The sequence below is a fragment of the Pelodiscus sinensis genome, chromosome 1 (assembly GCF_049634645.1).
Source record: "Pelodiscus sinensis isolate JC-2024 chromosome 1, ASM4963464v1, whole genome shotgun sequence".
Lineage (NCBI taxonomy): Eukaryota > Metazoa > Chordata > Testudines > Trionychidae > Pelodiscus > Pelodiscus sinensis.
The window spans coordinates 163981714-163996519 of NC_134711.1; the positions used below are offsets into that span (position 1 = coordinate 163981714).

A 14806-nucleotide genomic window follows, 5' to 3' on the forward strand; every position below is an offset into this window, starting at 1 on the left:
CATGGGATTAGAAATCAGGTTCTTAGTTCCATTCTGATCCTCTGGTCCTAAGCGGAAGTTGTAACTTTGGGCAAGTCACTTCCATTTTGTTTCCTCATTTGCAAAATTGGAATAGTAATCCTTTCCCACCTGCCTCACAGGACTGTTGTGAGGATGTGTTAATTAACTGAACAATGCTTTGAACATTGAAAGCACTATATAAATGCTAAATATAGTTATAAGCTATAGCCAAGTCCATAGCACCAAATTGTAAGGGTGCATTGGCAAACAATGTTGCAAACACAGAAAGCCTTGAATGTTAGCTTTATGCATGCTTACAACAGAAATTAAACCTAGATGAGCCACTTATAATCAAATAATTTATTAGGCACATCTGGTAACTGCTTACAGCTAAACAACCTGTAGCTTAATTGCTCCTTATACAGCATTGGATTTATGTATGTCTTTCTGGCCCCAAGAGCCAAAGTGGGAGACCCTGCCTAAGGCACTACGAGGAAGTACTACAAAAAATAGTAGGTAGCATAACTCAGCCATGTCAAATTAATGTTGCTGTCATGGGACATAGATAGCATAATGAAGGGAGAATGAGGGCATTAAGGAGAGTTAGTCCTTCAGTAGGACATCCCTTTTGATTTCAGTTCCTATGCAGAAAGGAGTAGATTCTTTTCTCTAAGAAATCATAGGAATGCATTGTAGACTAGTTTAGTTGAAGTTATGGCCTGCAGATTTTTTTTTCTTACTAGTTATACTTTTTATGCTTGTTTCCTTACACACACACACACACACACACACACACACACACACACACACACAAAAGGAATGAAATAAGGTATGTTGTCATGAGAAAAATGTTAAATTATTGTCTTGCCTTTGAGCTACTCCAGTTCTTTTTCAGTTCTTTTATTCTTCAACCCATTCAATAAACAAGAAGTCTTACCCTGGATCATCTCTGTTCTCAAAAATCCAATTCCATTCTACTTAGTTCTCAAAAAGTTCCCTTCTGTGCTCGGCAGGGTTTTGATCCCTTCCATGAAGTTCCATGGACTCTCAAGGGACTGGAAACCTATGCAGAGCCCATTATAGAATCAAGATCTCAGACAGATTTGTGGCTCATTGACTTTACATTGGCTTCAAGTTGAGACCTATTGCATAGTTTTAGTGAAGCTATAGAAAGGATGAGATTATTAAAGTGATTTAGGAACCCCTGCCAATTGAAAAGGGATAGATAATCCAAAGCATTTAGATCTTGTCTACATATACTTGTTGTATCCTTTTAGCTATACCAGTTTAGTGAAAGTGGTAAAACCTTGCCAACTGTTGGCAGTTATATTGGTGTAAATGTGTACTGGTATATCTTTTCCATGCACAGGAAGAGGAATAAACTATTTCAGTAAAGGTCACCTTTATGACTGTTTCTGCACTGGAGGGGGGGAACGGGAGAGTGCGGGGGAGGGGAGTGAGTTATATCAGTTTTTCAGTAAACAAACCAACAAAACCAAACAATTCTAAGCATAATAGCTGTACAGTGCAAATATTGTGAATAGACCAGGCCTTCAGTATTTTTTAAATCCATCCCAACATCTATGTGTCAGTTTTTCCTGTCTCTTGCTTTATTGGTTGAAAGATTCCTTTCTGCACAGGTGATTGATTGTCAGGGGGAAAGTAAAATGTAACTAAATTCAGCAGTGCTATAAATTGCATGTTTGGAATAACAAACGTATTTTGTTGTGTGTGTACAGTGTAACATGATGGAACCCAAATCCCTACATAAAGCCGCTATTCTGTTATGCACTACAAATGAATACAGTAATAGTATTTACTGTGTTATGCACAGTGACTAGAGCTAGAAAACAGTTTGTGTATTAACTGTGCTCTTTCCGTCGCAAATACTATATTTTTTTCTGGATATTTTTCTTGCTACAGTATTTTCTTTAATCTCCTAAACATGTAAACATGGGATATTTGTTTTATACATTAAATGCCTAACAGCCTGATTTTCTATGACTTATACCAGTTTTAAACTGGTCAGAGTGCATTAATGTCTACTGCTGATGTACATCAATGTAATTCTGAGCAGACTTGTATCCCAAATCTGTGTAAATCTTTACCACTTTTATCTATTTTCTGACCATGTTACACATTCAAATTATTATATTAGTGTTTATATTCCAACTGAATTTGTTCAGAGATCTCCTTGAGAGCTGCATTTTTCCCAGTAGATCTGAAATTGGACCATTCATTAATGATTCTTCATTGTAATTTTGTACAATAAGTAACTCTAACCTCAGTTTTCTGCGTGGTAAGACTCAGAGACAGAGGGGCAGATTATTATTTTTCTTATGTCTTATTCAGTCAGGAATAACTCTAAATAAAATCAGTGGAGTTACACCTGTGTGAAAATGATGTGAGGAGAATGGGAGGAGGGGCATAGACTTCAGCAGAATTACTTCTGATTTACACTCATAAAACATGAGAGGAGAATCTGTAAAAGTAATACTGAATGACAAACTCTATTACTAGAGACTTTTAAAATTAGATCAGAGCAGACACCAGAAAATAAACAATAGCTGTAAGAAACAATCCTGCACTGATAGTGAAATGGGTCCTTTGCATTTTTAACATGCATGCACATGGAAACAATGCCATATACTGAATGTTGTAACATTTGCATTACAAATCTCTTCACTATGTTTAGAGCTAACAGATTGTCATCGCCCAAAGCACAGACGTGCCAATGATTACTACAAGATAAAATTGCTACAGAACTTTTTCTAAACACTGATGCCTTTAGCACAGCTTGAGAAAATGTACTAGCCTTGCAAACAACATCAGACAAACTCACTTTAATATACAAATACTATGGTGATTTGGACAAAACGTCATGTCCATTATTTGTTTTAATCAGTAACAGTAAATGGGATATGAACTGTTCCATATATATTGACTTTCTAATGTGCTAGAGTAATAGTTTTCATATACCCCTGTAGGCACAGCATAATAAATAAAAAGTTACCAAAATTTGCCAGTAGGGTTACTAAGAAAGATTTCCCTGGGTTCTCCATATGTTCTTTTTTATTATAAGATTTGCCTAAATTTCTAATATAAACTGCAGTAGACTATGGATCTAGTCTTTTTTTCTTTTTGCACCCGTAGCTTGAAATAAGCTGTGAAATTTGAGCTTCACAAATTGCATAGCTTATTTCAAGTGTATTTAGAAATAGAGTGCTATTCTGAAATGTCCCTTAATCCTCATGGAATAAGGTTAACTGGGAAGTCAGAATAGCATGCCTGTTATTTTGAAAGATATTTAGAAATAACAGGCTCACTGTCAAGATGTGGAAAATGCTATATCAGGATACCAGAAGTATCCTGAAATAGTGCCACAATGTAGATGTACCTCCCACTGTTGTTACATCAATATAACTCTTGACTTAATTTGTATTACTCCAGTTTATACTGGTGTGAGATCAAATACAGGCCATAGAGCTGCTTTGTACCTACCTATCTGCCTAAAAGATTGGGTTAGAAAAGGGAGAGATTTTTTGTGAAAACTTTCTCCTTAATGTTATCCCCTTTTAATTGGAACCCCCCCCCCCCCCCCCTCAAAATTAGATGCTTTTACTGGATTTTTAGCTGGTCTAAAATATGATCAAAATGTCTCCTATTATTTTGGTCAGCTCTTCCATGTACCTTTGTACAGTAATTCCTCATTTAACACATGCCCGCTTAACATGTTTTCGCAATAGCACGATTTTTTTTAGGGAACATTTTTTGAATTACACAACAGTCCCCGGAATAACAGGATTTCCCCAGCTGGCCCATTGCCGGTGGCTGCGCAGGGCTTCCCCTGCCTCCCTGGAAAGCGGCGGAAGGTTCGCCGCTCGCCGCGCTGTTCCCTGCTAACTCCTCCTCACCTGACACCTTGCCCCCTCTCCTCTGCCTCTGCTTGCAGACCGGCAGCTGGGTTTCCCCAGCTGGCCCATCGCCGGCAGCTGCGCGGGCCTTCCCCTGCCTCTCTGCAAAGCGGTGGAGGGTTCGCCACTTGCCGCGCTGTTCCCTGGCAACCCCCCCCTCGCCGGACACAGTGTGAGTCCTGGCAGACCTGTCACAGAGGCATGCTCCCACCCCAATCCCTCTCCACTCCCCTCTCTTCTCCTTCCCTTCCCCAGAGCCAAACACCTCCCCTCCCTGTTGTAACCCAGTCCCCTTTCTCCCCCAACCTTATGTCCTGGTCCCAACAGATACCACTACTTGAAACACAACCCCCACCGTTTCCATTATTTTCAATGGGAAAATTGACACCCCATAACATGTTTTTACTTAACACCATCATTTTCTGAAATATATCTATAGTGTTAAATGAGGAATTACTGTATACCACAGCCATCAATAGCACATTAGCACCAAGTATTTGGCAAGGAAAAACAGGAGCTCTTGTACAGTGAGTGGCTATTCCTTTGAGTAAGTATGGGTTGAAGCTCCCAACCTGGAACTCTCTGGACCAGAGCCCCGGAGGTTGGGAGCATGAGCAAGCTGGGAATTCTAGGGGTGCTGGGAAGCCCCAGCAGGGCCAGCAAGGCCTATTTCTGGGTGATTGGGGAGTTAAGCCCCAGGGATCCTGAGCCTGGGGAGTCCCAGTAACGGCTGAGGAATCCCCAGTCACAGCAGGGAACCCCAGTAGCAGCAGGGCCCAGGAGATATTTCCAGACCCAACCGGAACCCTGGTGGAGCTGGAAGGAATCCTCTACTTCGACTGTGAGCCCCTGGCAGCAGTGAAGCTGGTGTAGGCTGGAGAGTCCCAGCCTGAGGATGGTGACCCCTGGAGTCCTGGAATAGGGCTGGCATTTTTCAAAAGATATTGTAAAAAAAACAGTACAGAATGTAAAACCAAAATAGAAGTTATAAAGGGGCATCCCAGAATTTCTGCAAACAGACCTGGAGGTAATAGATATGCTTTCTAATGCTCATGAAGTGTCATCCTTTTTGACATGTGGTGCCCATCACTGATGGACAGAAAGTAAAGATTTCCTATGTATTTTCTAAATTAGCTTGAATATTTCATTTAATTAAGCAATCAAAAACCTAAGCATCTGAGCTATCATATTCTCCAAACTTCATGGCTGTGTCTAGACTGGCAAGTTTTTCCACAAAATCATCTGCTTTTGCGGAAAAACTTGCCAGCTGTCTACACTGGCCGCTTGAATTTCCGCAAAAGCACTGACGATCTCATGTAAGATTGTCAATGCTTTTCCGGAAATACTATGCTGCTCCCGTTCGGGCAAAAGTCTTTTTCCAAAAGACTTTTGTGCAAAAGGGCCAGTGTAGAAATCACAGTACTGTTTTCCGCAAAAAAGCTCCGATCGCGAAAATGGTGATTAGGGCTTTTTTGCGGAAAACCGTGTCTAGATTGGCCACAGACGCTTTTCCGCAAAAGTGCTTTTGCGGAAAAGCATCCTGCCAATTTAGACGTGCTTTTCCGAAAATGCTTTTAACGGAAAACTTTTCCGTTAAAAACATTTTTGGAAAATCATGCCAGTGTAGATGTAGCTCGTGTATAAAAATAGTCTGTTAAAATTCAGTAAACCAAGGGAAGCTTGTTCTAACCCACATTTATAAGATAAATTGTAATTTTATTAATAGCCGTTTGTATCAAACTTATTGGCTCACTTTTATTTCATTTAACTATGTGATAGGAATTGAATTGTTGTGGGGGAAGGAATCCCTTCATCAGTTTATCTGCCAATTTTCTTGACATTCTCATCGAAAAGAAGCAGAGGTCTGTGAGTTGTTGCATTTTCTGGTAGTAGCTGCTGGGCTGTGTTAAGAAAAGATGTGTTAGAATCTGCAGTCATCCTTTATGTTACCATCCTGGAAGATAGTTCATGGCACATCCCTCATGCAAGTCTGTTATGTGATCTAGTTAATTTCCTGATGCAGCCACCTCTGTGTTCCAAGCATTGGAGCATGATTTTTGGTTGCTGTTGATCAATAGACTTGAAGTGGGGTCTTAGATACCCAGACAGGGTTTTATACAGTGCCTTAGATATGATTTGAGTCAATAATTTCACCATCAACTATATTGTATCCTTCATGATTTTCAGGAAAGGATGGCAATGCCATAAATTCTGTCAATTTGTTATATCAAATGTGGCATCTCAGATTACAGCAATGCATTGTTGGTTAGAAAAATGAACATATTCTCTCTCTCTCGCTCGGAATTGACATGGGATTATAGAAGATGAATAAAAAGCATTGTGTTATAGCTTGCTTTGCTGATGAATGTGTCTGCAGTTAACTGTCAAGTAAATCTTAGAAAACAGACTCATGGGGCTGTATTACTTATCATTCAAGCTATTTTTTCTTCTGCAAATGAGGATTGGATAAGACACTCTCTATGCTAAAGTCTGTTCTTAATATGAGTGTAATTAACCCTTATTTTTTACCAGTATATTTATTTGAGTATATATTAGTCTGTTTTGGATAAAGTACAAAAATAGTGGTTGGAGTCTTTCAGTGATGCTTTTTCTTTCCTCTCAAGGTACTGTGTATAATATGAAAATTATAGACTAGTCAGTCTATCTTTGATATTGGGAAAGATACTGGAACAAATAATTAAATAATCAGTGTGCAAACACCTATTTTAGAGGATAATAGGATTATAAGCAACAACTAACACACATTTGCCAAGAATATATCATATCAAACCAACCTAATTTCCTTCTTTGACCACCGTACTGGCCTATTGGACAGTGGCAAGCTATAAATGAGATATAATTTGAATTTGGTGAGACTTTTGATACAGTCTTATATGACATTCTCATAAGCATGGAGCAGTGGCCAATATTAAATTATTATCAATGGTTCCCTGTCAAACTGAGATGACAAGTCTCTTGGGTTCCACGGGGTCAGTCATGGGTCTGGTACTCTTAAATATTTGACAGCGTGAATAATAGACTAGAAAATATGTATGTAAAATCTGTGGATGGCAGCGAGGTAGTGGAGTTGAGAGCCCCTTGGAGCACAGGATTACACAAAATGAACATGACAAATTGGAGAATTGATCTGATATTAACAAGATGAGATTCACTAAGGATAAGTGCAAAGTACTACACTTAAGGAAAAATAAATTTCACAACTACTGAATGGGAAAAAACTGGCTATATTATTATAATATGAAAATTATTTGGAGTATATAGTCGATCACAAATTGAATATGAATCTACAATGTGATGTGTTTATGGAAAAGGTGAATATCTTTCTAGGGTGTATTAACAGAAGTTTTGTATGTAAGACACAGAAGGCAATTATTCCACTTTACTCAGCACAGATGAAGCCTCAGATGTAGTATTGTGTCCAATTTTTCGTGCTACACTTTTAGAAAGATATGGACAAACTAGACAGGGTCCAAAAATGATAAAGGATTTAGACAAACTGAAAAATCACAAGGTATGTTTAGTTTTGAGAAAAGAAGACTGAAGGGAGACCTGATGATGATCTTCATCTATGTTTAGGACTGTTATAAAGAGGATGACGTTCTCCAGGTCCACTGAATTTAGGAAAAGAAATAAAGGGTTTAATGGAGTTAGGTTAGAAAAAAAAATCTAACTGTAAGAATAGGTAAGCACATGACTAGGCTTCCAAAGGAGGTTCATTGGAGGTTTTAAGAACTGGTGAGACAAGCACCACTCAGGGTATACTTGGTTATGCCTCAGCTCAGGGGATTGGACCAGATGACATTTCCAACTCTACATTTCTAAGTCTGTGAAAGTTAATGAAAGTCTATCTGAAAAATAAAGGAATGTTACAAGTCAGATTCAAAATTATAAAAATAAGGCAAAGTTGTCATAATTAATGATGGGTGAACCACAAAACCATCAGAGTCTCAAAAAAACTATTGATACGGACACTGAACAGAATTCTATCCAGAATATTTTATGTCTGTAAATATCACAAGAAAAACGGTCTGTCAAGATGTCAAGAATATTTTGTTTTTTAATGAGCTGAAGATACCATATGAATAACATCTCTAATTACAATAGAGATTCATACTGAAGATACAATATGAATAAAATCTCTAAGAATAGCATGTTGGCTGTCCTAATTTTGGCCGGAATTTAGAAGTACTGTATAGTGGTGCATAAAAATAGTGTATTTGTGAGGGGATTGGCAGAAAACCTTTTAAACTCAGATGCTTGATTTAAATTTGATCTTGACTGACTCACATGTCCCAAACAGTAATATAGATTCTACTAAAAGCAATTTGGGCTTGTTTGCTTTATGCACCTTTTTTGACACTGGCAGGTACAGCTGTATTTAAAGTTAGTCACCATAAGTTGATGGTTATTAGTTGTTTTGTGGCATTGTAATAGAAATGGATCTTGAGGAAGGATTTGATAGAGGCTAACTTCTGTGGAGCTTGGCATCAAGCTTGCTACAAAGCTGTGGATATGTAGAACCAACTGTATTGAATGGCAGTGAAATGTGGGTAGTAAGAAAGGTTGAAGAGCCGTGGATTGATATTTTCATTTCTTTTCATCTTCATCAGCTGCTTTTTAAGTGGCAGAATGAGATCAGCAGTGAGGATATTCATAGCTGAACTCAAAACTGGTTTAGTTTAATCAGTTTGCTTATTATTGACGTGTTACTAGGATGGATCATGGAAGACAAGAGTCATATAAAGAATGTTGATCTGGATGGTACTCAATTTGCAGGGAAGGTACTATCTCTTTGGGATTTAATTTGATAACAATGATAATATAGTACAGGGCTACTCAACTTTGGAAGGCCCGGGGGCCACAATGATACTCACAGTATATGCCGAGGGCCGCAACATAAGTATGGTTGTATATACACGCAATTATGTATGCAAATATATGCAAATAATATTTTTTAAAATGATGGGCATGAATACAAAGATTAAGCCTTAAACCACAGAGCCAGACCCAAACATAGCCAGTGTGACTCCATCAACATCTCTCAGGCTATGCTCACAAGGCTAAGCAGCCATCACTTCCCACAATGCCCTGGTGCTTCCGGCACCTCCTCGCTAAGGGCTAGAAAAACCGATACCCTGTACCCGTCTGTTCCAGCCAGCCCATCCACTTGCGTCTTTCAATGCTCACCCTGCCTGGGAGATGCCTCACTGTTGTGGAGCATGTTCCCAGTGGAGGCCATGTTCAAAGGATCCTACATGAGGGCCCTGTGTTGGGCCCAACGTAAACCCAAACCACATCACAGGCCGCAAACAAATGGTGCCTCGTGTTGAGTAGCCAAGATATAGTAGTTTTCCATATCTGTTTTGGAAACATAGTCCATATAGAAGAGGTGAAATGCCTTTTCCAATGCTTCTTCTCTTTTATTCATATCTCTTCTGACTGTCATGCTTGCTTCTGTCTGTCTCTATCGATGCAAAAGAATTGCCACAATGTAGAAAATCTTAAAATATTTATGCAAAAAGATTCTGGTTAATTTTTTCCTTTGCAATGCAGTGAAGGGAGGATGCCTTTTTTCTGTCCACAAATAATTTTAGTAATTAGCAAACATAGTAAGAAATTAGGAAGACAGGATTAGTGGAATTTGGGTATATTCTGATATTCCTCTACAGTGAAATCTTCTTTCTAAAAGTAACTGTTCTTTTATGAAGCTCCCATGGGGAAATCCATCCCTCCAGGTCTATGTCAAGTTTTCACATCAATTAGGATGATTGCCAGCCTCTTTAATACATTTTCCAGTAATAACTCTCAACACTTTGCAAGAGCAAATCCCTGAAGCTTTCCTTTTTTGAAGCCAATCCTTTTGATTAAATATTCTTGAAATATTTTAAAGAGGAAAAGAAAATCCAGTGACAGATTGTTTCTCCCCAGCAGTGAGGATAAAGCACCAGATTCTCAGCTGATGTACATGGACTTCTCTGGAGCTAGGTCAGTGAGTTATGCCATCTGATTCTGAGGATCTGACGCACAGGTTTTTAATGTGCAATTTGAAATGCTAGTTTGGCATTCCATTCACAGTTTTGGCATAATACAGAAGGTTGCCACAGAGGAGTACACTTACAAAGTAGTGTGCAAAAAATGATATGTATGTGCTATAATTAATTCTGTTAATAGTCTTATGTGTTGGGTGTAAAATGTGAACTCAGAATATTTGGGGTGAAGAGGTCGCTTTATTGAGTTTGCTATTCTGAGTCATTATTTCACATTGATAAATCTGCCTAAGCAGCTTACAGATTTTTGTTTAGTCCTCTGATTTCAAGGACCAAAGTCAAACCAGTCAAACCAGGTTGATATTCAGTGACAGTAGTTTAAACATAAATCTGCCTTGGTGAAGACTGATATGAAATTCATAAACTGTTGCTGTCCACGTTTTCCTTTTCCAAATCCTCTTTGCTGATGGCTTAGACATCAACTATAAAATTAGCTATCAGCAGAAAAAGAAGACAGCCCTGTGGTAAAAATAAATAAGCTCATTGTAAAAAAATGTGATCACTTTGACATTAAAATTTTAAGGAGCCATTTTCCATCTTCATTTCATGCAGTTGCCCAATATCCTAACTAAGCAATAAGCTATCTTCAGCTGCTATGGGCTGTATGTTGGTTCACTAGCTAGCCAATCCATTTTTTTCTTATAAATGATTAAAAATAGCAACAACTTTATATGTGTGTACACTTTCCTCATTTAACTGTTGACACTGCTACTGAATGGATGTGTCCTTTGTTTGTTACAGTATGGACTGGTAAGACTCTTGACCGCTATCTGACCCATAACTCCAAGTAGCCAAGGTTTTTTGTCTTTTACTTTCCTTTTTCAGTTTACCTATTCACAAAACTGTGTTAACAACAATTATTTACTTTCAAGGATGCTTTAAGACTTACATAATAATGGTAAAATGCCTAGAGATCCTTGAATGAATATGTGATATAGATGAATGTTGTTATTAATCAGATTCCAATATTAACTTTTTTTCTGCTGCTTCATGTGCATGGTACATCAAACAAAATGCACCTCAAAAAGTGGCCTATGGAGTTTGAAGTATTAATATCCATCAGAAGACTGGTACCTCATAAGAACTTCACTCTGTTCCACCAGTTCTGAAGCTTCAATGAGGACCAGTACTTAGAAAGTTAACAAAGTGTAATGCACTGGTGACAGTAAGCCTACAACAACTGCTGGCTACATTTAAGCCACAAACCATCCCATTAAATCAGGTCCATTTTAATTTGACCAATAGATGGCACTCTCAGTCTCTTTTTCTCTAATGGACCAGACATATTTGAAACAAAGTGTTGTGAAGACCACTTTTTTCTAGAAAAGCCAGTGATCTGCTTTTTCTAATTAATGTTTCATTTATGTTTCTAATGTTCTATATTGGCATCTAAAATGAACACATTGTTATAAGAGCACTAGAACAAATAATGAGACTCATACTCGTAAATGTAGTCTGCATCACTCTTCATTGTATATTAGATGGCTCTCAGTTTTCAGTCTGTATTTAATTAATTTAAATGGAAAGACATGGAATGTGACTGTCTCACTGCGAGATAACCATGCTGCAGGGGGCTGAGTTGGTGGTTGAACAAGTTAATATTGTCCCCTTGCATCTGTGTTGCCCCAATGTGTCCCCTTGTGTCTGTGTGTGACCTTAGCTTCTGCATGGTCCGCTGTAGCTTTACGTTGCTTTCCAGAAGAGGCTCTCAAAGCGTAATACAGACAAGTTTGTCAAGTTAGCTAGCAGGAACTAGGTAAATGCTGACTTCCCTCCCCCCAGAACCCTTCGCCCGCCCCCCCCCCCCCCCCCACACACACAGAAGAGTGGGTTTAAAAGAAATAGGTGATCAGTTATGTCAAAGGCAGCAGCTATCTGAAGAAGGATTGGAATAGAAAAAAAGCCCTTCATCCTGGAAAGGAAAAGGTTGCTTTGTGACCTGTAGTGAGAGTGGTTTCACTGGAACATGGCTGTAGCTGTACTGCAGGGCACGGAGGAGACAGTTAAAAGTGAGACAGTTGAAATAATAGCAATAAACTATACATCCTTGGGGAGACTGGAGGTAGATGGTAAGTGAGAGTAGTGACAGTTGGTCATAAGGTCAAGGTCAATGGCTTTTAAAATATAAATACATACAATATTGTAGCATGATTTGAGGGTAGACAGAGAGCAGGGGTATGTAAGAATTCTGGATCATATATGGCAAAAACCTCGTGGAATGGAAGTAGAGGATGGACACGTAGAGGCAAGGTGAAGAGCAGGATGGGAAATGGGTTAGGAGATGTGAGGAATATAGGTATAGGAAGAAATTAATGCCTAGTGTATAAATTTTCTCTGTAAAAGTTTGCAAGGATCCTGGGCCAAGGAAGAACTCATAGAACTCACTCAGGAGGAATAGTTATATAACACAAAGAAGAGCTAAATGCAGTGTAATTAAACCTCTCACAGTCACTCTCTCTTCCCCTCATCTGCCAGGCTTTGCTTAAATACAGACTGTAAGTTGGTTCCAAGCCACTTTACAAGGCATTATACTCCATTAAGAGTGGTCCTTTTATATGAAACATTACCTATCTGTCACTAAGACCCCATATCAGCAAATCATTTAAGTATGTGCTTAATTCTGTCCCTGTTAAAAGCACTTAATCACATGCGTAAGTCCCATTGGATTTAGGTATATGCGTAAGATCTTTTCTGAATAATGATGGACCGCTGAATCAAGGTCTGCATTAATACATGTTTAACCACAGCTTACTTCCTTATAATGATACTTTATTATAGATAGGTTTCAAATCTAAGGTGCTGGAACCATTTTATCATGGGGGTGCTTGATTCAAAGGCTCCTATCTGTAAAACCTGCTTATGATAGAAAACATTACTACTCCCAGCACCCCTGGTGCTATCATTTGTGGTTCAAGTAATGGAATTTTTTTTTAACAAAAGGCAGCCTGCAACTGTATCCAATTAGTAAAAGGATTCTTTAGATCTAATGGTAAAGACATAATATTTGGAGAATCTTACAGGGGAATAAACAGTGGGTAGTTTGTACAATTGTTCTTAACTTGCTATTTGTGAATGTGCTTATTGGGTTATTATATGATGTTGGTGTGTAAGGTTACAGCATATACTTCTAAGAGCACAATATTATCCCCCTGCAGTGATTGGGAGTTTTGCCTTTGATTTCAGAGGGAACAAGATCAGCTCTTTGTGTTCTTAACAAACATAGGGCAGCTATCTATCTCAATGCAGTAGGCATGTGCCTGGGAACATTGTAGTCTAGAAGTGCCTAAAAGTTGAAGGTAGGTTAAAAGTTTTGTTTTTACAGAAAACATAAAGGTCAGCTCTAGGTTGGGCACTGAAGATGCTGTGCTTAGGAGCTCAGAAATATGGCCCTGGATAAACCTAGTAGTATAGGGATTTTAAATGGCATTCCAGTGCAAACATATTTATGCTTTGCAGTGCCCGAGAAACCTTATGGAAACATCCTTAGGAAATTAATGTAGAAGCATAACCTTTATATAAAATGTTTAATCCAACCAATAGAATATTTATATACCTAAATGTTGGTTTAAAAGTTCAGTAGCAGGGATATCATTCTCAAATTCTGTAGCACTTTTATGCTAATTTCCATAAAGCCCCTCCCTATCAGTTACTTTTATAGGGCTCTTCCATAAGGGAAGATGCTTGCACTCCTGTTGGCTCCATTAAAGTAACATTTGAGACAGTAAAAATAGATACAGCAGATGTAACTCTTCGTCTGTACCCACTGAGTAAGTTTCAGCATTATGGACATATGGAGAAAATGGGAGTCTTTATGTGTAACTTCCATGAGCTTTGGGTTAGTTCTGTATTGCCTTGGTTTATGAGGGGAGGGGAAAGGTAACTCTATAAAATAATAATAGAAATGTAGCCATGTTAGTCTAGTCTAGCTGAAACAAAAAACAGAACTATGTAGCACTTTAAAGACTAACAAGATGGTTTATTAGGTGATGAGCTTTCGTGGGCCAGACCCACTTCCTCAGATCAAATTGTGGAAGAAAATTGTCATGACCATATATACCAAAGGGATACAATAAAAAAGTGAACACATATGAAAAGGACAAATCAAATTTCAGAAGAGAGGGAGGATGAGGGAGGGAGGTAAATGTCTGTGAGCTAATGATATTAGAGGTGATAATTGGGGAAGCTATCTTTGAAATGGGTAAGATAATTAGCATCTTTGACCTCGGCATAAAGTGTCAAATTTAAGCATGAATGACAGTTCAGAGGATTCTCTTTGAAGTCTGGTGTTACAATGTCTTTGAAGCAGGATGCAGGTAATCAAGTCCTTGAGACAATGCCCTTTCTGGTTGAAATGGCAAGAAACTGTTTTTTCTTTGTGATCCTGTCTAATATCTGTTTTGTGGGCATTGATTCTTTGGCGAAGTGTCTGAGACGTTTGTCCAATGTACATAGCAGATGGACACTGTCAGCACATGATAGCATAAATTATATGTCTGGATGAGCAGGAATATGTGTTCTTGATCTTATAACTGAATTGGTTAGGTCCAATAATGGTATCAGCAGAGTGAATATGTGGACAAAGCTGGCAACAGGGTTTGTTGCAAGGGAAAGTTCCAGGGTTGGTATTAGTGTGGTATGTCCTGTGGTTGTTGATTAGAATCATCTTGAGGTTAGGTGGTTGTCTATAGGAGAATATGGGTCTATCTTCCCAGAGCCTCTCAGAGTTTAGTATCCTGTGGGTCTGGCCCACGAAAGCTCATCACCTAATAAACCATCTTGTTAGTCTTTAAAGTGCTACATAGTTCTGTTTTTCTATAAAATAAG

At 38.6% G+C, this 14806-nt stretch overlaps 1 long non-coding RNA gene across 1 annotated transcript in view; it reads left to right on the forward strand.

The window, feature by feature from the left end:
- Nucleotides 1-447: 447 nt before the first annotated feature.
- LOC142826912 (uncharacterized) overlaps nucleotides 448-14806 on the forward strand; it is a 33627-nt gene continuing 19268 nt past the window's right edge. Inside the window, exon 1 of the long non-coding RNA XR_012901171.1 lies at nucleotides 448-512. This is a non-coding gene — a long non-coding RNA (uncharacterized LOC142826912). The remainder of the gene's footprint in view (nucleotides 513-14806) is intronic.